At 42.5% G+C, this 12181-nt stretch overlaps 1 protein-coding gene across 3 annotated transcripts in view; it reads left to right on the top strand.

Moving 5' to 3' along the window:
- Positions 1 to 12181, top strand: part of PATL1 (PAT1 homolog 1, processing body mRNA decay factor) — a 77416-nt gene that overhangs the window by 6483 nt on the left and 58752 nt on the right. The gene's annotated exons all lie outside the window — the stretch shown is intronic.

The raw sequence follows: 12181 nt of genomic DNA, 5'->3' as shown, positions 1-12181 counted from the left end.
TGACTCTGTGATGGGGGGCACTTTGTTATGATGGGGGAACTCTGATCAGTATGGTGACCTATAATGTGAAGGGTGGATTCTTATTTGAAGGAGTGGTGGGGGGGGGGGGATTCTGATGTGATGGTGGAACCTCTGATGTGACGAGGGGACTCTGATGTGAAGTTGGTTGTATGCATCATCCAAATCTCAGGTTTCCCATTGTTAAGTAACATTTTGTTTTTTTACTTTTTAGACTGGTGTGCCTTGAGTTTTTGCATAGTTTTAAAGGGTGCCGCCACTGATAAAAGGTTGAAAAATGCTGCTATATGGTGCCTTGAAAAAGTACCCCTTGAAATTTTCCACATATTGCCATGTTACAACCAAAAACATAAATGTATTTTATTGGGATTTGATGTTAGACCAACACAAAGTGGCACACAATTGTGAAGTGGAAGGAAAATGATAAATGGTTTTCAAAATATTTTTACAAATATCTGAAAAGTGTGGCATGCATTTGTATTCAGCCCCCTTTACTCTGATACCCCTAGCTAAAATCTAGTGCCAATTGCCTTCAGAAGTCATCTAATTACTAAATAGAATCCACCTGTGTGTAATTTAATCTCAGTATAAATACAGCTGTTCTGTGAAGCCCTCAGAGGTTTGTTAGAGAACATTAGTGAACAAACAGCATCATGAAGGCCAAGGAACACACTGAACAGGCCAGGGATAAAGTTGTGGAGAAGTTGGGTTAGGTTTTAAAAAAATATCCCAAGCTTTGAACATCTCACGGAGCACTCCAAAAATGGAGAGAGTATGGCACAACTGCAAACCTACCAAGACATGGCCGTCCACCTAAACTGACAGGCTGGGCAAGGAGAGCATTAATCAGAGAAGTAGCCAAGAGGCCCATGGTAACTCTAGAGGTGCTGCAGAGATCCACAGCTCAGGTGGGAGAATCTGTCCACAAGACTGCTATTAGTCGTGCACTCCACAAATCTGGCCTTTATGGAAGAGTGGCAAGAAGAAGGCCATTGTTGAAGGAAGGCCATAAGTCGTCCCATTTGCAGTTTGCGAGAAGCCATGTGGGGGACACAGCAAACATGTAGAAAAAGGTGCTCTGGTAAGATGAGACCAGAATTAAACTTGGCCTAAAAGCAAAACGCTATGTGTGGCGGAAAATTAACACTGCACTTCACCCTGAACTCACCATTTCCACCGTGAAACATGGTGGTGGCAGCATTATGTTGATGGGATGCTTTTCTTCAGCAGGAACAGGGAGACTGGTCAGAGTTGATGGAAAGATGGATGGAGCCAAATTCAGGGCAATCTTAGAAGAAAACCTGTTAGCATCTGCAAAAGACTTGAGACTAGGGTGGAGGTTCACCTTCCTGCAGGACAACGACCTGAAACACCCAGCCAGAGCTACAATGGAATGGTTTAGATCAAAGCATATTCATGTGTTAGAATGGCCCAGTCAAAGTCCAGACCTAAATCCAATGGAGAATCTGTGGCAAGACTTGAAAATTGCTGTTCACAGATGCTTTCCATCCAATCTGACAAATGCACGCCACACTTTTCACATATTTATTTGTAAAAAATGTTGAAAACCATTTATCATTTTCCTTCCACTTCACAATTATGTGCCACTTTGTGTTTGGTCTATCACATCAAATCCCAATAAAATACATTTATGCTTTTGGTTGTAACATGACAAAATGTGGAAAATTTCAAGGGGTATGAATACTTTTTCAAAGCACTGTAGGTGTAGGCCATTTATGTACCTCATGATGCCTGACTGAAAATCTCCCAGGACTTTGCCAAAAGACACCCAGCAGTTACTGCTCACCATCACAGGAGCGAGCTCTCAAAAGCTGAGTTCAGTTACTGCATCAGGGGAGAGAAAACACAGGGGGTTCGAATCAGAGAAGGAGCTCAGTCCTGTGTGGTGAACAGTAATAGCTAAGAGTGTCTTAGCAACATCCTGGGAGTTTTCCAGTCAGGCTTCAAAACGTATGTAAATGGCCTAAAGTCCTACACCTTTAGCAAGGGCATTATTCAATCTTGGTTAAAGCAGCACAGTTTTTTATCTACAGATGCCCCTTATCGGCATAGGCAGGTTTTTCGTAAAGGTGAACTATGCCTTTAACCTGTTTGCTGCCGAAGCCATTTCTGCATTTTTTTTTTTTGCACAAGTTTAAAAAATAAAAATAATTTTAGGCCTGAAGATTACACAAAACTCCTAAAACATATGTTTTCTGAAAGAATACACCTTAGAGAATAAAATAGTGGTAGCTCCAATTTTTTATGTCACACGATATTGCTGTAAAAGTCTAGAAAATGCAACATTTCCATAAAAAAACCCAATAAAGTGAATTATAGGGCAAACAAATGCAAAAAATTACGCAAATTTTTGGTTATATATAGAAAAGTAGAGGTTGCGCCAAGTAAATAGATGCCCAACATGCCAAACGTTAAGTTTGTGTGTGTCTATGAAATGGCGACAAACTTCAGTACCGTATATTTTTTATAGGGAAGGTTTCGAAAGCTCCTTACAGGTCACCATTTTAGTATTGAGGAGGAGGTCTTATGCTAGAATTATTTCTCTCACTCCAGCGTGCATGGCGATATGTAACGTGTATCACAGTTGATGTTTTCACGTGTAGGCGCCCTGACGTGTGTTTACGTTCGTACGTGCATATGGGTGGGGGGGTGGCTCAATTTTTATGGGGTGGAGTGTTCTGTGCTCAAGTGTGTAACTTTTTTTTTTTCATCACATAGGGGGCACATAGTCCCCCTAAGTGATGATTTTTTTTAGGTGACAGGTTCTCTTTGAGACATGCAGGGTCTAAAACACCATACATGTGTCCTCTGGACTGCACTTGATGTATTGCAATGCAGACCACATTGCAATACATTGCCTTCTGGGTGTCAGAAGGGGAGGTTCATCCGCTCTCTTCTCTCCCCTCCATCCACCGGTACCTGCTTTGGCATTCCCCGGGCCTGCAGATGAGCAAGTGGGGCCCGGATACATGGTGGGGGGGCCTTACCTGGTGCTGTGGATGTGATCGGACAGCAGCGTAGCCACCCAACTGCTTCCATTTAACAGGCAGGAGTCTGTACGAAGTACGGACTTGGCAGCAAAAGGGTTAAAGGATAAGTTTTTTTAACAAAAAATAATAAATGCAAATATTTTGCAGGTAGAAAAATTTGCATTTATTTTTTATTTTGGCAGCCTGTATAGCAATACACCAGCCATCAGCAGATCGCTAGATGCCATGCATGTCTCCTGTAGACTCTGTATCTGTGTGCTCTGTATATGGGGAAGCCAATACTTACTGCCAGGAAGACTCAATGAACGACCACGGCGCTCACAGCACTGTGGTAGTTTGTTGAGAATTACAAGCCAATAGCTGCAAAGGCTGCTGTGACTTGTAGTTTTCTCATTTACAGAATACTGTAAGTGAGTGACACTGCCGTGCATGTGAAAACTTCATGGCTGAGTTTTTTTTTTAATATTCTGACAGCTATCAGGGGGGAGAAGATCCCCAGCTAGCTAGCACAATAGGAATTGGGGGAGTGGGGGCTGGTCCTTTCATAACATGTTACAAAAGGTGGACATATTCTTTAAAGCTGATCTCCAGGTAAACCACTAGCTACACAATTTACACTGCTCAAAAAATTAAAGGAACACTTTTTTTTTAATCAGAATATACCATCAAGTCAATGAAATTCCTGGGATATTGATCTGGACTGATGAGACGACCCCCCAAAAACAGGAATCAATACGTGCCATTTCCAGAAGGTTTGCTGTGTCTCCTAGCACAGTCTCAAGAGCATGGAGGAGATTCCAGGAGACAGACAGTTACTCTAGGAGAGCTGGACAGGGCCGTAGAAGATCCTTAACCCATCAGTAGGACCGATATCTGCTCCTTTGTTCAAGGAGGAACAGGATGAGCACTGCCAGAGCCCTACAAAATGACCTCCAGCAGGCCACTGGTGTGAATGTCTCTGACCAAACAATCAGAAACAGACTTCATGAGGGTGGCATGAGGGCCCGACATCCTCTAGTGGACCCTGTGCTCACTGCCTGGCACCATAAAGCTCAATTGGCATTTGCCATTGAACACCGGAATTGGCAGGTCCACCACTGGCATCCCTGTGCTTTTCACAGATGAGAGCAGGTTCACCCTGAGCACATGTGACAGATGTGAAAGGGTCTGGAGAAGACGTGGAGAACGTTATGCTGCCTGTAACATCGTTCAGCATGACTGTTTTGGTGGGGGGTCAGTGATGGTCTGGGGAGGCATATCCATGGAGGGACACACAGACCTCTACAGGCTAGACAATGGCACCCTGACTGCCATTAGTTATCAGGATGAAATCTTTGGACTCATTGTCAGACCCTAAACTGGTGTAGTGGATCCTGGGTTCTTCCTGGTGCAGGACATTGCCCGGGCTTGTGGCGAAAGTGTGCAGGCAGTTCCTGGAGGGTGAAGGAAATGATACCACTAAATGGCTCCCATGCTAGCCTGACCTAAATCCAATAGAACACCTCTGGGATGTCATGTTTCGATCCATCCGATGTGCCAGGTTGCACCTCAGACTGCCCAGGAGCTCAGTGATGCCCTGGTCCAGATCTGGAAGGAAATCCTCCAGGACAACAAGCGTCTCAATAGGAGAATGCCCCGACATTGTCAGGCATGCATACAAGCACATGGGGGCCATACAAACTAATGAGGACCATTCGGATTTCCTGCAATGAAATTTCAGCAAAATGGACTAACCTGCTGCATTTTTTCACATTGATTTTCGGGGGGGTCTTTATATTCAGTCCTCTGTATTTATTTCAGGTACTTCTATAGTGCTGTTAATTTACGCAGCGCTTTACACATATATATTGGTCATTCACATCAGTCCCTAACCCTCAAGGGGTGTTCAAACTAAGGTCCCTAACTTACATTCATACATACACATATTAGGGCCAGTTTAGACAGGATCCAAATAACCTTCCAGCATGTCTTTGGAGTGTGAGAGGAAACCCACGCAGGCACAGGGAGAACATGCAAACTCCAGGCAGGTGGTGCCGTGGCTGGGATTCGAACCAACAACCCTAGTACTGCCAGGCGGAAGTGCTAACCATTTAGCCACTGTGCTGCTGTGTAGGGCGATCACTTTCATTTCTATGAAACGATGGGGCATCCTTATGTTCCTAACATATAACCCAGTCCATGTCAGTATAGATATCCACATGATAATTTTTCCCCAATGAGATCTGATGTGTTTTTAAGTGTTCCTTTTCATTTTTTTTTTTTTTTATTTTGAGCAGTGTATATGGAAGCTGTTTACTTGCAAAGAGATTTGTTTGTTTATCCAGTCCTGAGATTTACACAACTCTGTCACACAACACAGCTTGTTGACATGAATTTACTGTAATAAAGCCAGTCACCTCCCTGCCCCCAGCCTTTGATTGGAAAGTGAAAGCACAGCAACAGTTCACCCTTATCTTACTCTGCTGTCTATTGTCAGCTTCTGTGTACCTAGTCCACCTTATTGGCCCTTAGTATTTAAACCCCCCCAAGTATGATATCAAGTTAAAACGGGTGTTTCTTCCATGAGGCAAGTTGAGCCGGCTGTGGGAAGGGGTGGCACTGGACACTCTGGCCTCAACGCTGTTTAAGGGCCCATTAACGCTGTTTAAGGGCCCATTTACACTGTGTGCAGTTACCTGCATTTTTCGAATGGAAATGTGCAGGTTCACACCAGAACACAGTGTTTCTCTGTGTTCCAGAGCTCTGATATATTATGTAACATATCTGCATAATATCGCATCACTCTGGATGGCTCTGCACAGCACTGCTGTGCAGTCACGTGAATGCGGTGTCACTTTGCATACTTTTACATAAAGTTCAGTAACAGAACAACAAAACAAAGGGAGGTGGGCTAAAACGCGCATCATGCTGCTCTGCAGCTCAAAATGTGGATGCCTGCCCACCCAGTCCATATCAGTGTGCGGATGCCCTGCCCACCAGGGCTGCGGATTCCGGGCCAACCAGTTTAGCGTGTAGAAGGGTGGATTTGATTTAAATCACTATTTAAATCACTAGTCAGTAAGGCTTGATTTAAATCCTAGTTTTCTACATAAAGACTAATTCTTGCTGGTATAGCTTTAATATGCAAGTAGATGAAGATTTTTAGAATAACTTTTCATATTCGTTTTTTTATCCCCAGTTTAATGGGTTAATCATTCATATTTGGACAACTTTTCTGTTGTACTTAGGAAGGAGAAAAATAATCATTACCTTAATAACAATTTAAATAGATTTATTCATCTGAAACAATAACATTCCAGCATATGTTATTTGCTTAAACAAACATCCATGTTTCTTAACTAATTTGGCTAAACAAAATATATATATTTTAAGAAACTTAGACTGTCAGCTCCTTCCTCCTCACACTTAGTTTCACTTTCTTCTTGTGCTGATCTATTCCACTCCAAACAATCAGAAAAATATTTTTTCTATTCACTGAACTTCTTGAAACTTAGCACTGAAGGGGTTGATTCTGTATTCATAGGTTTGTAGAAGTTAGGATTAAGGTCTTTTTCTTAACTCTGTTCATGTTATAACATTTTTGCTGTGAAGAAGAGGCATGTGATCTCCGCTGAGTCAAATTCAGTTTTGAAAACTGCAAAAGTAAACCAAGCATCTGTGATAATATCTTGTAGGCAGAGAAACTGCCCAATAATCTTACAAAAACCTCTGGAAGAGCATGACATTGTGAATGGATTAATGGAATTTATTTACCAAAAAAATTAAACATATACAGCCTTATTCTACATAATTAAAAAACGAATGTTTATTTCATGATGGAATAACCTTTGGATGGTAATATATGTTCCTTAAAAAGCATTTTATTAAAAAAAAATCAGATTTAAATAAAAAAAATCAGATTTTTTAAAAAAAAATCATTGATTTTTATCCACCCTGGCGTGTAGGCAGCAGTGTTTTGGACTGCGGGGAAGTGTGAACCGGGCCCTGAGAGGAAGTTTAGACTCATCCGTTCCGAAAGTTTGTTTCCAGTTTTCCCTCTTGTTTTTCTAGGTTTATCATCAATGTGTTTACTCGCACAACCAGAAAATCCAGTGTTCTTTTGCTGTAAGCGATTGAAAGCCGCTACCCACTGGGTCCCATAGTTTCTTCTTGTTTTGTTTGTCATCTGGAACCAGCTGTCTCTTCTGGGTCCTAGCAGCCGGGCTATACTTCTGAAGCCTTCAAAGATGAAAGATAATACAGTCATGGCCGAAATTGTTGGCACCCTTGATATTTTTCCTGAAAATCAAGTATTTCACACAAAAAAGGTATTGCATTAACACATGTTTTGCTATACACATGTTTATTCCCTTTGTATGTATTGGAACAAATATAAAACAGAGGCAGAAAAGCAAATATGACATAATGTCACACAAAACCCCAAAAATGGGCTGGACAAAAGTATTGGCACCCTTAACTTAATATTTGGTTGCACACCCTTTGGAAAACATAACTGAAATCAGTCGCTTCCTATAACCATCAATAAGCTTCTGACACCTCTCACCCGGAATTTTGGACCACTCTTCCTTTGCAAACAGCTCCAGGTCTCTCTTATTGGAAGGACACCTTTTCCCAACAGCAATTTTAAGATCTCTCCACAGGTGTTCAATGGGATTTAGATCTGGGCTCATTGCTGGCCACTTCAGAACTCTCCAGCGCTTCTTTGCCATCCATTTCTGAGTGCTTTTTGACGTATGTTTGAGGTCATTGTCCTGCTGGAAGACCCAGGATCTTGGACGCAAACCCAGCTTTCTGACACTGGGCCCTACAGTGCGACCCAAAATCCTTTGGTAATCCTCAGATTTCATGATGCCTTGCACACAGTCAAGGCACCCAGTGCCAGAGGCAGCAAAACAACCCCAAAACATCATTGAACCTCCACCATATTTTACCGTAGGTACTGTGTTTTGTTCTTTGTAGGCCTCATTCCGTTTTCGGTAAACAGTAGAATGATGTGCTTTACCGAAAAGCTCTATCTTGGTCTCATCTGTCCACAAGACGTTTTCCCAGAAGGCTTTTGGCTTACTCAAGTACATTTTGGCAAACTGTAGTCTTGCTTTTTTATGTCTCTGTGTCAGCAGTGGGGTCCTCCTGGGTCTCCTGCCATAGCGTTTCATTTCATTTAAATGTCGACGGATAGTTCGCGCTGACACTGATGCTCCCTGAGCCTGCAGGACAGCTTGAATGTCTTTGGAACATGTTTGGGGCTGCTTATCCACCATCCGGACTATTCTGCGTTGCAATCTTTCATCAATTTTCCTCATCCGTCCACGACCAGGGAGATTAGCTACAGTGCCATGGGTTGCAAACTTCTTGATAATGTTGCGCACTGTGGACAAAGGCAAATCTAGTTCTCTGGAGATGGACTTGTAACCTTGAGATTGTTGATATTTTGCCACAATTTTGGTTCTCAGGTCCTCAGACAGTTCTCGTCTCCTCTTTCTGTTGTCCATGCTTAGTGTGGCACAGACAGACACACAATGCAAAGGTTAAGTGAACGTCTCTCCTTTTTATCTGCTTTCAGGTGTGATTTCTATATTGCCCACACCTGTTACTTGCCCCAGGTGAGTTTACAGGAGCATCACATGCTTGTAACATTCTTATTTATCCGCAGTTGTGAAAGGGTGCCAATACTTTTGTCCAGCCCATTTTTGGAGGTTTGTGTGACATTATGTCGAATTTGCTTTCTTTCCTCCCTTTTTTTGTTTTGTCCCAATACACACAAAGGGAATAAACATGTGTATAGCAAAACATGTGTTAATGCAATACGTTTCGTGAGAAATACATGATTTCCTGGAGAAATATCAAGGGTGCCAACAATTTCGGCCATGACTGTATCTTAGGACAGGGGTGGGCAACTGTGGCCCTCCAGCTGTTGGTGAACTACAAGTCCCATCATGCCTCTGCCTTTGGGAGTCATGCTTGTAATTGTCAGTTTTGTAATGCCTCATGGGACTTGTAGTTCTACAACAGCTGGAAGGCCACAGTTGCCCACCCCTGTCCTGGGAGGCTGAGATGGGGGGGGGGTTGGTAATGTCATGTATTGCTCTTTTCTGGGAGATGGAAGAGTAAGAATACTAAAAGTTGTATATTTAGGTGAAGGTCCACTTTCAGCAAGGCTGAGTCTGCTAAAATCACAGGCTTAGCCTCACTGTGTTCCCTGCCCAGCTGCTGTGCCTCTCACACACGAGGTATTAGTGCGAGTACATACACAGACAGCAGTACTGTCACTCAAGAATACCATTTTTGCCAGGTGGTGGAGTCAGGGTTAGTGGGTTGGGTGGCAAAACAGCCTCCCCGGCATGCTCCTGAGTTAGTCACTAGTTTAACCTCCAAATCCAGCACAGTGTACTATACCGCTGCAGTTCATTAAAATGTTAACATTTCTTCCACATTCCATTCCATTTTGCTAAATGTTTACTCCTTGCGCCCGTAGCACAGTCTGTTGTGGTCACGTGCTCCTTTCTGCCCTCTGTTTCCCAGCTACCAATGCATCTGGTGATTATAATGCACATGCATTCACATTGTTGTTCATTCATGTAGGTAACCTGGATTTAATAAATAAAAGTTTTACTGTGCTATTGTATGTCAGTTCACAGAAAAGGGTGGCTACATTCACATATGGACCATGTAGAATGAATGTAGCCATCCTCATTACAGGATAGGTTCCCATTTAAGGAAGTAAAAAGCACATATTTTGAAAGAAAAGAAATTAGTAAATTGCGTGTGCAATGTCAAGCTCTTGCATACTCTCCCTCCAGTTTTCTGCCCAAAGCCTCAATACGGGATTTCAGTTAGAAAGTTGGAAGAAGTGTGAATGGACGAGCGTGCTCTAGGGAATGTTTCCCTAGTTAACCACTTGATGCCAAATCACATACTGGGGTTGCAGCTGTATGCCATAACTCCGGTATTTATTTTTGTCAGCTGACAATGCTTTTATCATCTAAAAGCAATCGTAGCAGCTGATTAGCCGCTGGATTGCTTTTACAGGTGATGGGAGGGGATACCCCATTTTTCTGGGCTCTCCCATGCGATCATGGAGCTTGGTATCCAATCCAGTGGTGCTGCTAGATAATTACGGAGCTGACCGGTTACCAGAAGGAGACAAGAAGTGAGGTAATGTCGTCACTTCTGGTTAGGGCAAATGGAACTCCCTTTTTTTTTTTTTTCTTTTTTTTTTTTCTTTTGTAAAGCATCAATTTTGTTTTTTTGTTTCTTTTCCCCTCATGCTTTCTAGGGTAGATGAGAGATCTGGGGTCTTACAGACCCTAGATGTCTCCATAAAGAGGTCCTGTCATCCTTTATTTCTTATCAGAAGGGATGTTTGCATCCGGATAAAAATTTTATTTTCCCAGGCAGGTTGGCCCACACTGCATGCGTTTTTAATGCTCATTTTTGTCTAGGGGATATACTTGCCTTATCCACTGATCTTCCGAGTGCAAGACTGTTCCTCGCCGCCTGCCATCGCCCATAGACTGGCTCAGGACTTGAGGACGGCAGGAACAGTCCACTGCTGGACGTGGGGGGAGCGTGGATTTCCGGAGGATCAGTGGACGGAGAAAGTGTAGCTTCTGTCTGAGCCCCTGGACGAAACGACCAGTTAACCTATGCAGTGTGGACACAGCCCCACTGCATGGTGAAAATAAATAAAGGTAACTAGTTCTGCTTTAAAGTAAATAAACGTGAACAAAACACTTTACAAAAAAAAAAAATTAAAGCGCCCCTGTCCCTCTGTGCTTGTGAGCAGAAACAGACGAATGCATAGGTTGTGTGCGCATATGTAAAAGGTGTTCACACCACACGTGAAGTATCGCCCTGGGCGTTCTAGCAAGAGAAATAAAGCACTAGATCTCCTGTGTAACTCTAAACTGGTAACCTGCAAAAATGTTTAAAGTGGTTTTAAAGCCTCAAGGTTTTTTACCTTCATGCAGTCTATTCATGAAGGTAAAAAACTTTCTATGTGGGTTATGTATTGTTGTGTGTGGTTTTTTTTTGCAATAAAATTCATTAACATGTATTTTTTTCCCACAAAATTGCATTTGAAAAGCCACTGCCCAAATACCGTGTGACATAAAAAAAAATTGCAGCTATCACCATTTTATTCACTAGGGTCTCTAAAATAAAATATATAATGTTTAGGTAATTTTCTAGCAAACAAAATGCTGCTTTTTACTTGTAAACAAAAAGTGTCAGAATAGGCCTGGTTGTCACGATCGCAAGATCACCGCCACCAACATACGACAATCTCACGACCACCAATATGTCACGATCACGGCGTCAGACCCCAGACCTTCTCACCAAACTCGTGACCGAAGGACTGGCCGATCCAGACCGCGATGTGACGTGCGTAACAATGCCACACCCAACTGCACCCTACACAGCGATTTTCCAGCTAATGGATTTCAATCTGTGCCTGCAGCCTGGATGCGCTTGTTACTGGGTCAGGTTAATTATGCAACTGACCCTTACACACTGCTACCACCCCTTTTTTGTACACAGAAAGGGGAAACTCAAATATACACTGTAATGGTTGAAAAGTCGTCTGTCCAATACGGTCACCGCAGGCCGATTGGGCAGAGGATTAAACAAACACAGTAGCGTCTCTTTAGAGGCAGGAGTTCGTAAATTCCAATAAAGCGCTTTAGAAACAGTTTAACACTTTCAGAAAGAAAGATTTATTACTAAAAGAGTCAAAAAGGTGCAATAAAATATTTACAGAAAACGATGTAACTAAGAGAGAGATATAGATATATATATATAGATTATATATATATATATATATATAGAACCATAGCACAGCAAAGAGATATCAGAGAGGAAGTTAAAGGGTTAAGTTGCCAATTAAGCCTTAGCCTTAAGCAGATCCAAGTTTCAGAGCAAAGGGTCTCCCCAGGTGGTATATTGATGTTACAATTGGGAGATGTCTTCAACTTACTTTTTAGGCCTGCTAGCCCGTGTTTTAAAGTCCCCCAGCAGGGGGCTGGCTCTGAGTAACTGACCAATACTCTGTTTTGGGAGGGATAGTCGGGCAGACTCTGAATTAGAACCAACATCTTCATAATCCATGATATGAAACATAGGGGACAAACTGACTTGAGGAATGTTCATTTAAT

The sequence above is a fragment of the Staurois parvus genome, unplaced genomic scaffold (assembly GCF_062004578.1).
Source record: "Staurois parvus isolate SC_StPar_1 unplaced genomic scaffold, SC_StPar_1.0 ptg000320l, whole genome shotgun sequence".
Classification (NCBI taxonomy): Eukaryota; Metazoa; Chordata; class Amphibia; order Anura; family Ranidae; genus Staurois; species Staurois parvus.
Note: the sequence above shows the minus strand (reverse complement) of the source record. Positions and strands in the feature narration are given on the sequence as shown.